The sequence below is a fragment of the Hippopotamus amphibius genome, chromosome 5 (genome assembly GCF_030028045.1).
Source record: "Hippopotamus amphibius kiboko isolate mHipAmp2 chromosome 5, mHipAmp2.hap2, whole genome shotgun sequence".
In the NCBI taxonomy this organism is placed as follows: domain Eukaryota; kingdom Metazoa; phylum Chordata; class Mammalia; order Artiodactyla; family Hippopotamidae; genus Hippopotamus; species Hippopotamus amphibius.
In genome coordinates, this window is record NC_080190.1 from 173050957 (window position 1) to 173061849 (window position 10893).

Genomic DNA, 10893 nt, shown 5'->3' on the forward strand with positions numbered 1-10893 from the left:
GGCCCCAAGGGCCTGGGGCGGTCGAGGCCTCTGACCCACCTCCCGGTGGCCGGATGACTGGTGGGACAGCTCCAGGAGCTCGGCCAGGTGCCGCGTCACCAGCTCCTCGCTGGCGCTCTCTCGGAGGACCACCCCGAACACGTGGAAGAGGAAGGTCTGCGGGGGAGAGCGGCTGTCTGTGCGGGGCTGGAGGGGCCGCCTGCCCCGCGACCTGTGCCGAGCCCCTGGCAGCACTGGACCTCCCCCATGCTCATCTCAGGGGCCCAGGCAGAGACAGGCCCCTCCGCACCCCAAACACACGTCAGGTGGGTGTGGAGGCTGCACTCAGAATCCTCCAGAATTCCCTTTATTTTCCTGGCAATGAAAACGTGTGCTTTCTGTGTTGGGCCGCCCGCCTTGAACTGGCCGACGGCACCACGGTGTCCCCGTGCTAGAGGGTGAGGCCCAGGGGGGCAGGCCCCACCGCACCCCCGGGCCCGTTCAGGGCCGCAGGCCTGGAGCCCGTGCCGAGCGCGCACGCGTGGCGTGCACAGGGCAGCTGGCGTCCCTGCGGCCCTCGTCCCCACAGGCCTGGCCCCCTCGCCTGCCCTGCGGGTCGGCTCTGGGTGTCCTGGGGCAGCAAGGTGTGAGCAGAGCCTCCCCTTGCCGCTCCAGGACTTTCTGAGCCGGGCTCGCCACTGGGGGAGGAGGCGGAGGGGCCTGCGCAGTCACAGCCCCCGGGGGATCTCTGAGCCGCCCCCGAGGGAAGCCCTGGCAGCCCCGCCTGGGCACCGACCTTCTCCAAAGGCGACTTGAAGTCCGGGTTCAAGGGCTCCAGGAGCTCCTGGATGCTGGCTGTGAGCACCTTCTCCCTTGGGATGGGCTGCAGACAGGGCACGGTGCTCACCCCCTGCCCCCAGGCTGGCAGGACAGGCAGGGCCCCTGCAGGCCTGGGACAGGAAGCTGGAGGCCCAGTCCACTGGGAACCTTCAGGGATGGCGGTCACCCCGTGACCGGGCAGAGAACACACAACCCATTCCCAGAAAGGGGAAGGAGAGGGCTGGCGGTGCTTCCCCTCCAGCAACCCTCCAGGGGGCTTTCTAAGTGGATTCTGCCCGTGCCCACCCCCGCGTGGTCCCTGGCACAGAGGGACCCCTCAGACAGAGGCGGACTCCCTCGACGCGGCCGGTGAGCCCAGCGCAGCCCCGCGGCACCGCGAGGGTGTGCTCCCCCGCCCTCTCGTGCTGCTGTCTGGCAGCCTCAGGGCCTCGGCCCAGGCTGTGCCCGTGGCCGGACAGCTCTCCCCACCCCCCGCCGGGACCTCCTATGCTTGGGGCCACCGTCAACCCGTCAGCCAGGTTCCTGGCCCCGGAGGCTAAGCCGAGCTACCGTGGAGCCTGATCCCCTCTGCGAGCACACCTGCCCTGCCGTGATCCCCCCCCGTGGGTCCTGTCCATCAGCCCCAGGTCCCCAGAGAATCTGCAGCAGGAATGAAGTCCGGCAGCGGCCCAGGCCTTCACACGGAACAGAAAGCCGGAGCGCGGGGCCGGCCTTCAGTCTGAGAACTGTCGCGGGAGGCCGGGGCTGAGGAGTCTCCTGCGTCCTGCCGAGGTGGGCCCGTGCCGCCCAGTCCTCGGGAGCCCCCAGGGCTCCGTGTGGCGCCCAGGCCCTCGCCTGGCTGATGGGCACCCACGTGTGGGCTTGTGTGCCCACCTGCCCTCCACGCGTGCCCTGACTCCCTCCTGCCTTTGGGAACCTTCCCTGCACGTGCCAGGAGGGCGGGGCTGGGGGCTTCTGGGACTGCAGAGGCCAGTGGCCGCCAGAGCGCAGGGTGGGCCCTGGGTGGGCCGAGGACGTCCCCCCGCCCGCAGCGGCAGAGGGTGGCGGGTGAGGCCTCTCGGCGGCACGAGCGCCTCCCGGAGGCCCACCTGGCTCTGCTGCCGGATGCTGCGGAGAATGGCCTCCAGCAGCAGGCTCCTCTCCGGGGCCGACCTGGTCCTGATCCTGCTGACGAGGACTTCCTCCCAGGGCGGGCTGCCGCTCAGGGACGCGTCCGCCGTCACCCCGCCCACGCCGTCTGCAGAGGACAGAGACGCAGAGAGGCGGTGCTGGGGGCACCACACAGGAGCCAGGCCTCCCGGCTGGGCCCCGACACCACACCAGCCCAACGGCTTGGTGCCCAAGGCGTCTGCGGGAAGCAGGCATGAACATAGCCAGGAAACTCTGAAAACGCAGCATGCGGAGGGCAGACGCCTCCCCGGAAGCTGAGACTCAATCCGGAGGCGCGGTGCCGAGCCAGGACCCCGTCCTTGAGCGGGGGGCACGGCGCTCGGCAGGAACTCAGAACCTGCAATGAGGGGGCGTGCCAAGGAATTGCCAATCCTTTGGGGCCAAAAATTAACCTGGATCCCAACCCTGCTCCTCGCACCAAAGTAAACAGCAGACCGTCCTGGTATCTAAATGTCTGGATTACCGCTGTAAATGTACAGAGGAGACGGAGGGCTTTGCGTCTCCGAATGCTGGGATAGAGAAAGGCTTTCTACGTGTGGCACAGAGGCAGAAACCAAAGGCAAGGAACGTTTAGAGTCAGCGACGTGAACTCGGGGCCCAGGCACGCAGACAGCCCACCAGTAAACACGGAGAAAACACTCATGACGTCTGTGACGAAGGGTGCCCGTCAGTCCGTGAAAGGCTGCTGTACGTCTGTCGCTAAGGATGTGCACCATCATTTGAAACATGGAGAAAGGGGACGCAGAGGAGGCTTCCGGAAGAAATCCTACTGGCCGGTAATTAAACCAGAAGGGGGTCCCCCCACCAGTGAGGAAAGAAACGCAAACTGAAACCAGGAGCGGGGCTCTTTCGGTCCGCGAGACAGAGAAGGACCAGAGTGTGCGGGGAGACAGCCTCACGCGGCTGGGGCGGGAGGCGGCAACGCGTCCTCTGTGGCGGATCATTTAGCCACGGTTCTCAGATGCAAACAAAAAGCACGTTCAGTCCCCTCGGATACCAGGGCTCCTCGCTCATGAACAGAAGGCAGCCTGGAAGCGTTATGACAGCAGCGAGGACTGGTTTCCTGCATCCCACACTCTCACCAAGATAATCAATACGTCTTTGATCAAAAAGAAGGAAAAAATGATAAAAGGCTGTGTAGCCAGGGTCCTGCCGGAAACAGAGGCAAGTCAGGTGCCCGGGGCAGGAGGGCAGGTGCGGCGCGGGCCCCGCCCTCTCGGGCACCCCGGCAACCAGGTGCCCGTGTCGCCCGCATCCTGCAGGCCCCGCTCTTCCCCCGCCAGCCCCGCAGGCTGGGGCCCGTGCTGGCCCAGACGGGGTCTGCCCCGGGAGGCCCGCGGCTGCCACGCACAGCCAGGCCGCGTCACCCTGCGCGCGTGCCCGTGGGTGGCCTCCCTGCTGGCACCGGCCTGCCGCTGGCCGCGCCCCCCCCACCGCCCGCCAGCCACTGGCTCGCGCGCTCAGTAAAGCTTGCCGAGGCCCCGCTGCCACCGGGCCCTGGACCGCCCCACAGACACCGAACGCCGGTGTTTATCACGCGCTCGGGGAGGCGCCGTGCCCCCAGAGCGCGACGGGGGCTGGGCAGCGGGGGACGCCGTCCCGTGCCCCCTCCCGGGGTGGGGCTCCAGGACCCAGGAGGGCAGCTCAGAGGGGGCCCGGGTGCCTCGCAGCCCCGGCCTCAGGCCCCTGGGCTCCGGTCCTGGTGCAGGGGCCGCTGCGGCCCTTCACTGTGCGAAGGGGAACAGGAGAGAGCGAGGCCTCAGGGTCAACCTCGCCTGCCTGTGAGGCCCCACGGCGTGGCTCGGGTCCCTGGTGGGTCATGGAAGCCCTTCCAGGAGTTTCTACCTGCCTGCCACTCCCCACGGCGTCGGGAGAGAATCCCAGAGGCAAGGATGTGCGTGGAGCTGACGCTGGGCCACGGTGACGGCAGGCCCGGGAGAGGGGATCTGCTCAGAGCCCCGGGGGCGGGGCAGCTCAGCGGGCCTCCCGCGGCCCCGCCCAGCCCTGCTCACCGATGTCCAGCTCCTGCTCCTCAGGCGACGGGCGGTTGGACCTCCAGGGTGGGTGGTGGAAGCCATCGCTGGGTGCAGCGACCATGGAGAGCGGCGCCTCCTGGGGTCCTGTGATGACAGGGGCAGCACGGCTCCCGCCTGCCGGCGCAGGGCCAGCCCGCCCGGGCCCACCCCGGCCAGCCACCCCACCACACGGTCCTCACCCGACCTGCCAGGCCCCCGCAGTCCGTCAGCCGCTCCGAGGCCTCTATGGGACCTGGGGAAGGGGAAGGGGTTGGTTCCTAACTTGGGCCAACGTTCGAGGTCCTCCCAGGCCTTGCCCATCCTCCAAAGCCCCTTCGGCCCCAGCCTGCCCCCCAGGCTCCCCGCCACAGAGACTCTGTGATGGCAAGTCCAGAGTCCACGTGGCCGTGACCACCCGCCCCTCATCCCTACATCCACCGCTCAGGCACGGTCACCACAGGGGCCGCCGGGGATGTGGGGCCGTGAGGGCCCGCCTCAGGAGCTGAGCAGAGCTTTTGTAGGACCCGCTGGGGCGGAGCCCAGGCTGCCAGCCCACCCCGCCTCCCCGACTGCGCCCCCGCTCTCTGGGCCCAGGTGGACGGCTCACATGCTCTGGGAGGCAGTGCCGACTGCAGGGCAGCCTGGGGCCCCGCTGGGACCTCCATGCCCACCCGTGCTTCCACTGGGCTTCCCAGCGAGAGGGGCTGGCAGGGGCCTTTTTTCCACGGCACCTACTGCCTTGGCAGGTCTGGGACAGGCAGCGCCTGCATTTCTTTTTTGTTTGTTTGTTTTTGGTTTTTTTTTTGGCACACGGGCTTCGTTGCTCCGTGGCATGTGGGATCTTCCTGGAGCAGGGATCGAACCTGTGTCCCCTGCATTGGCAGGCAGATTCTTAACCCCTGCGCCACCTAGGAAGCCCAGCGCCTGCATTTCTAACAAGCCTCCAGCCACGAGGCTGCTGGTCTTGGCTTGGTGGCCACCTGGAGGCCCCAAAGGCCCCTCACTGGACTGGCCCCTGAGGGGCTGCAGCCTTGGCAGATGTCCCTCCCTCGGGGCCCTGACCACGCAGCTCCTCCCCTGGGAAACGGCACCTCAGTCACCACCAGCCACACCAGGGCCCTGGCATCCTGAGCCCACTGCCCCCTCCGCTTCCGGCCTTAATTCCTGTCCATTCAGCCCACCCCGCTGCCCCCTCTCTCCCCAGGCCCCCAAAAGACCCCCTATGCCCCCCGACACCCCTGCCCCATTCATTCTTGGCCTGGACTTCTTAGGCTCTAGTGCCCTGGCCTCCCTCTGGTCACCGCTTCTCTCCAGGTCCCCCACTAGCTCAGTCCCCACAGCAGAAGCGGGGGTGGGGGGTCTGTGTGCGTCTCCACCACCCACGCTCCAGCTCCCTCCCTTCCAAAGCCAGGGCTGGGGCGATCCCCGGCACCCAGCAGAATGCCTGGCACCCAACCTCCCGCACCCGCCCTGCCTGGCGGCCCGGATGGGGGGACCACCCTGGTCCTCAGGGCCCCCAGCTCGATGTACCTGACCTGCATCTCAGGACGTCCAGCCAGCCCCACCTGTCTCCCTCCCCTTGCCCCCCATGCCAGCCCCACCCTCCAAGCCCTACCTCATGCCAGGCCCTGCCACCCCCGTCCTCTCTCCTCTGCACATCTCCCCGGCTCCCCTGGGCTGGCCATCCCCCTTCAGTGCCAGTGGGCTCCTTCCTGGGCCCCGGAGCGGTCCCCATGCTCTGCATGACTCTTAGTGGAGCCCCTCAGCACCCGCCCCACAGAAGCGCTCGCACAGGCCATTGTCATCCACTCCACGCCTGGAGTGGACGTGACAGTGGGAGAAAGCCTGGGGGGCTTCCTGGAGGAGGTAAGGTAAGACCAAAGTCAGTAAAGGGGACAGTGAACCCAAGGAGGTAATGCTAGGGTGGCCCAGGGTAACTGAACCCCAAAGAAGATAATCAGGCCAGTGGGCAGAGGTCAGCTGGTAAAGCAGATGGGGGAGGGGAGAGCATGGCTGCCTCCTGCTGCTAGCGCCTGCTGGCCCCACCCAGCCTGCTCCTCCTCCCCGCTCCTCCGCAGGCAGCATCACTGTCAGAGGCAGTGAGCCCCCCGACCAGCTTCCCTCTGCCGTCAGAGGTGAGGAACCACCCCAGCCCTGCGGAGCCTGCCCACCCTGCCGCCTGGTCCACTGGTGGCCCCCAGCACCCTCCCCCAAAGGGCCACGAAGGCCTTCTTTTCAGCTCCCGCCACTGGCCCCGCCGCAGCCACTGCCCTGGGGCCTTTGCACAAGCTGCGCTAACGCCGGGAGAATTCCTGCCCTGCTGCCCTGCCACGTGCACCCCCCTCCAATCCCTTACCCCTCTGCCTTCCCCATCCCCCCCAAGCCTGGGGTTTCCTTTATCCCCCTTTAGGGTGTGCCTTCAACCTGTCTCCCCAAACCTTTAAGTTCCCAGCAGGGAAGAGCCTCCCCAAACCCGCAGGTCCGGTGCCCGGAGAAGGACTCAGCCCTAGGACTCAGAAATGAGCTCCAGGCAAGCGAGGAAATCGCGTGCAGAAGCTGTTATCCATATGTAAAGATTGTTTAAAAGGTTATAAAAGATAACAGCCCCTGCGGGGGGACTCTCTGACGAGACCCCCAGGACACACACCAGTTGGCAGAGGATCCCACCTCTGGGATTAAATCAGTGGAACGAATGAGACGTGTGTCCGACATCTACCACTCGAGGGCTCTTCGCAGGTTGAAAATAGCCCTACGTGTTCAAAAGCACAGGAAAGGCCAGCTGTGCTCACTCACCACGTTTCTGGAGACCATTTAATGACGCGGGAAATTACTCAGGATCCCACTTGGAATGATTCCAATTTAAAACCAAGAGTTACCTCTGATTTGGGTGGTTTTTTTTCCTATACCCTTTTCAAATTCCAATGTGTCTGCAATGAGAATGGATTACCCTTATGAGAAAAAAAAAATGCATATTTAAAACCAAGATGACGTGAGGTTTAAGAAAAAAAGAAAAAGACAAGTCAGCAGGCACTCCTTAGGCCCTGGGGAGGGGTTGGGAGGGAACCTGGAGGGGAGGTGGCACGGGGGCTCTGCCCAGCCCTGGGGTCCAGAGGGCCTGGCAGCCTTGAGGACCCGAGAAGATGGACCGGGGCTCAGGTCTCCGGACTCGATGTGGGGCTCAGGCTGGGGAGGGGCTGGTGGAGGGGAGAGGCTGGAGGGGGCGGGACACAAGCCCCTCCAGCCAGGGGCAAACTCGCTGCCCACCCTGTGGACGTCTGAGGGGGGCAGACGGTGCCCGAGGTCACTCAGGACCCTGCGAGGCGGCCTGGGTCCATGTGGCCCGGGACTTTCCCCTTGAGGCTGGGAGCCGGCAGAGCAGCAGGGAATGTGTTCTCTGAGGGAGCCCACCAGTGGCCGTCAAGGCGGGAAGTTTTGAGGACTCTTATGAGTTCATAGGGTGGGCGCAGAGCCAGGCCACATGACACCAAGACCCACAACTGCGACTAGGAGTAGTGTGTGCAGTTCTCAAGGTCGTTTGGAGGTCGGGGGCCCACTGAGGACAACTAAAGTGGGCAGACGGAGGCCACCGTCGGCATTTCCAGTGACTCAGGAGCGGGCCATTCTCTGAGCACAGCAGCCCAACGGGGCCGCCGGCGTTGGGGGCCTGGCACTGCTGGGAGCCCCAAAGGGGCAGGTGGGACCGGCGCGGGTACCTCCCGAGAGAGCCCTCTGTGAGTCGAGTCCTGTCCCAGGGCTCCCGAAGTCTCGGCTCCTGCCTCCCGACAGCCAGCCTGCCTGAGAACTCCATCCCCCAACCGCTGCCCGTGGCAGTTGAGGGGACTTCCAGGCACACACGCTGCGGTTGCTTCTCCGGGGCCCAGAGGGACCCGATCCAGACACAGACAGGGCCCCGAGACGGTGGTGGCCCAAGGACAGGCCCTGCCTCCCGAGGCTCCTCTTCCCGGAGCCCCGCTCCCCCACCCCGCCGGCCGGCAGGAAGGGCCGGGCGCGTGTCCCCACGGCCCCCAGGAGAGCAGGAACCTGGCCGGGCCCGGCTAGCGCTCCCCCCAAGACGGGCACCTCCACTGCTCACGGCTGGGGGCGTGGCCACACTAACGGCCTCCTCCCTCCCGGGGAGGGGCCTCTGGGGCGTGGCCCATCCCTGCCTGGGTCCCCAGTCCTTCCAGGGATCTGAAAAATTGGAGGAAATCCTCCTCTCTGCCCCACATCCTGGGACAGGGCAGGGTCTGTGCCCCATGGTCTTCCTTGCAGCAGTCTGAAGGGATAACTCCTCCGGGACCCTCTGCCCGTTCAGAGAGGGGAGCGCCCGTTTCCAACTGGCATCTGGGATGCTTTGGAGGGAATCTCCGATTCTTGGGGCTAAGGAAGCCTCAGAGCCACGCACTGTTGAGATAGAACAGGGCCCCAGTCCAGCCCCCGCGGACAGAGGGCTGGACTGGGGTGGGCCCGCAGGTGACTCAAGGCTGGGGAAGGCGGGTGGACCGTGAAGGGAGCTGAGAAGAGTGAGCCGGGCCGTCGGGGTCCTGCGGCCACCAAACCTGAGGGCAGCCCCACAGGACAGTCGCTTGGGGGGTTTCCACCATAAGTTCCCCCACACACCCTGGAGTGGTGGACCCCGGGGCGCGGGGAGAGCGCGGGTCACAGGCAGCTGGCCCGAGGCCTCAGTCTGTGGGCCCGGCTCCCAGCAGCCTAAAGCTGGTGTAGAGGGAGGGCCCCCAGTGCCGGCTTCCCTGGGACTGGCAGCAACATGGGGGCATTTTGAAGGCTGGCCTTGTTGCTCCCAGGCAAGGGCCTGCGGGGTGGCTCTGACCTCTGTGGGTGTTTGGGGAAGGACGGATGACGCTGACACAGCCCAGTGCAGGCTCTGGGGCACCGGAGGGACGCACACCCTCTGGATTTGTGGCATGCCCACCTGCCACCGGAAGAGGCGCCGAATGGACCCTGGGCATGTGTCACGAGGGGACTTGTAGAGACCGGATACCCCTCAGATCCCAGCAGGGTGGAGCTGGACCCCCCGAGGCCACACTGGGGCGATGTGACCCCGGAGGACGCACGGTCCTCGGAGGCCCCAGATCTGAATCAGCACCTCAGCCCCTGGGGCTCCTGGAAGCTGGCGCCATTTCCATGGCAACAGAGGCTGCTGGGGGGAGGGGCTGAGCCGAGGGTCCTGGTGATACGTGGGCGCAGGGGACCCCTGCTTTGAAGCTCTGAGCACAGTGGCAGGTGGGAGCAGCCCCTTCTAGGGCAAAGCAAGTTGCCCAGTAGCTGGTTCAGAGCAGAGGGGTCTACACCAAGGGGTACAGCCCTATTGCTGAGCAGAGGGGGTCACTGGGGCAGAAGCAGCACAGCCCCTCCCTGGAGGAGAGTTAGGAAGAGTCCCCTGCCAAGTCTCCACCCAGGGCCGGCTCCCCAGCCCGTCCCTGAGGGGCTTGGAGCCTCCAGGCCCTGCAGAGTACCCCACCCCCGCTCAGCACGGTCCTCCTCCCAAGGCCAGGGAGAAGGTCGCATCTGCCTTCCCCCAGACAGCTCTGCCCTGTGCCCTCCACCGGCCTGGACAGAGGGGTCCCAGGAGGAAGAGGAGAGGGGAGCTGGGGAAACCGAGGCCTGGGGCCAGGCCTGAGGGGGTGGGGAAATGGAGGCTCAAGGACCTGGGATGGAGGGGACAGGGTCCACCGCCGTTGGGGTCAGATGTTAGTGGGTGACCAGGGCTTAACGGGCGATTCTTAGGAGAGCTCAGGTGCCTGCAGTGTTTGCCAGTGTGCTCTGCTTTAGGGACCAGGGCTAAAGGGTCCAGAGGTCCAAGCAAGCTGGGGATGGCCCCGGCCGCTGGGTGGGTGCATCGCTGGCACAGCCCGGGAAGGCTTCCTGGGGGAGGCAGGCAGGAGAGGGACAGAGGACCCTGGGTGCTCTTGGGAAAAGGTGTGAGTGAGGGGAGCTGTGGGAGAGGCCAGAGGGTGGAAGGCAGAGGGTGGGAATAAACGGGGGGGTGGCGCGAGGGGAGGGGGTGCGGTGTCACGGAGGTGGCGCTGGTGGAATCCAGAGGCGAGCACAGCGGCGGTGGCGGCAGGACAAGCAGGCTGAGGGGTGGGGACAAGCCCCGCTGTGGCGCCTGAGGTCAAGCGCTTGCGAGTGACCCGGGCAGGAGGCACTGGCACCCCTGCGAGGGCGAAGCTGGGGTGGCCTGAGTGTTCCCAGAGAAGAGGCTCCGTCCCAGGTGGCTGGGGGCCAGAAAAGGGGCAAAGACAGACTAAAGGGTGCGGGGGGCGGAGGAGGGCTTCCCCCCCGCTGCATGCGCTCCTGCCACGGAGCTCAGCTCGGACCCCTCGGTGTGCACCTGTCCGCACCAGAGCTGGGCCAGTGGCCATCTCGATGACCACCGGGGAGGGCGGCGCGGGCACAGCCTCCCTTGCAGAGTCCAACCTGCCCCCTTCCCGCGGGGCTGCTGCGGTGGCTTGCGCAACGTGCGTGATGACGTTGCTCCCTGCTGCCCACCGTCCGCGTGCCAGGACGGGGGGTGGGGTGGGGGCTGGGTGCAGGACTGCGCGGGAGGGCGGAGGCTGCCTGGAACTCAAGCTTCAGACGGATCCCATCTTGGTGGGAAGACAGGATGGGAACGACACGGGCTCTTCTGAGTCCTGCTGCAGCCCACGGCTCCCCATGACAGGCTGTCGCCATCTGACTCATTCCCGTGTTCCACATATGGTAGCTGAGCACCCAGAATGTACTGTCCCCCACCCGCTTGGAAAAGGAAGGAAAAGACGTGACCAAGGCAGTCGGTGCCCCTAGGGGCTCGAAGCCTGTTAGGGAGACAGGCTCATAAAGGGACAGCCGTTCAAAAAGACAGGTGCCCGGTGGGAAAAGTCAGTTT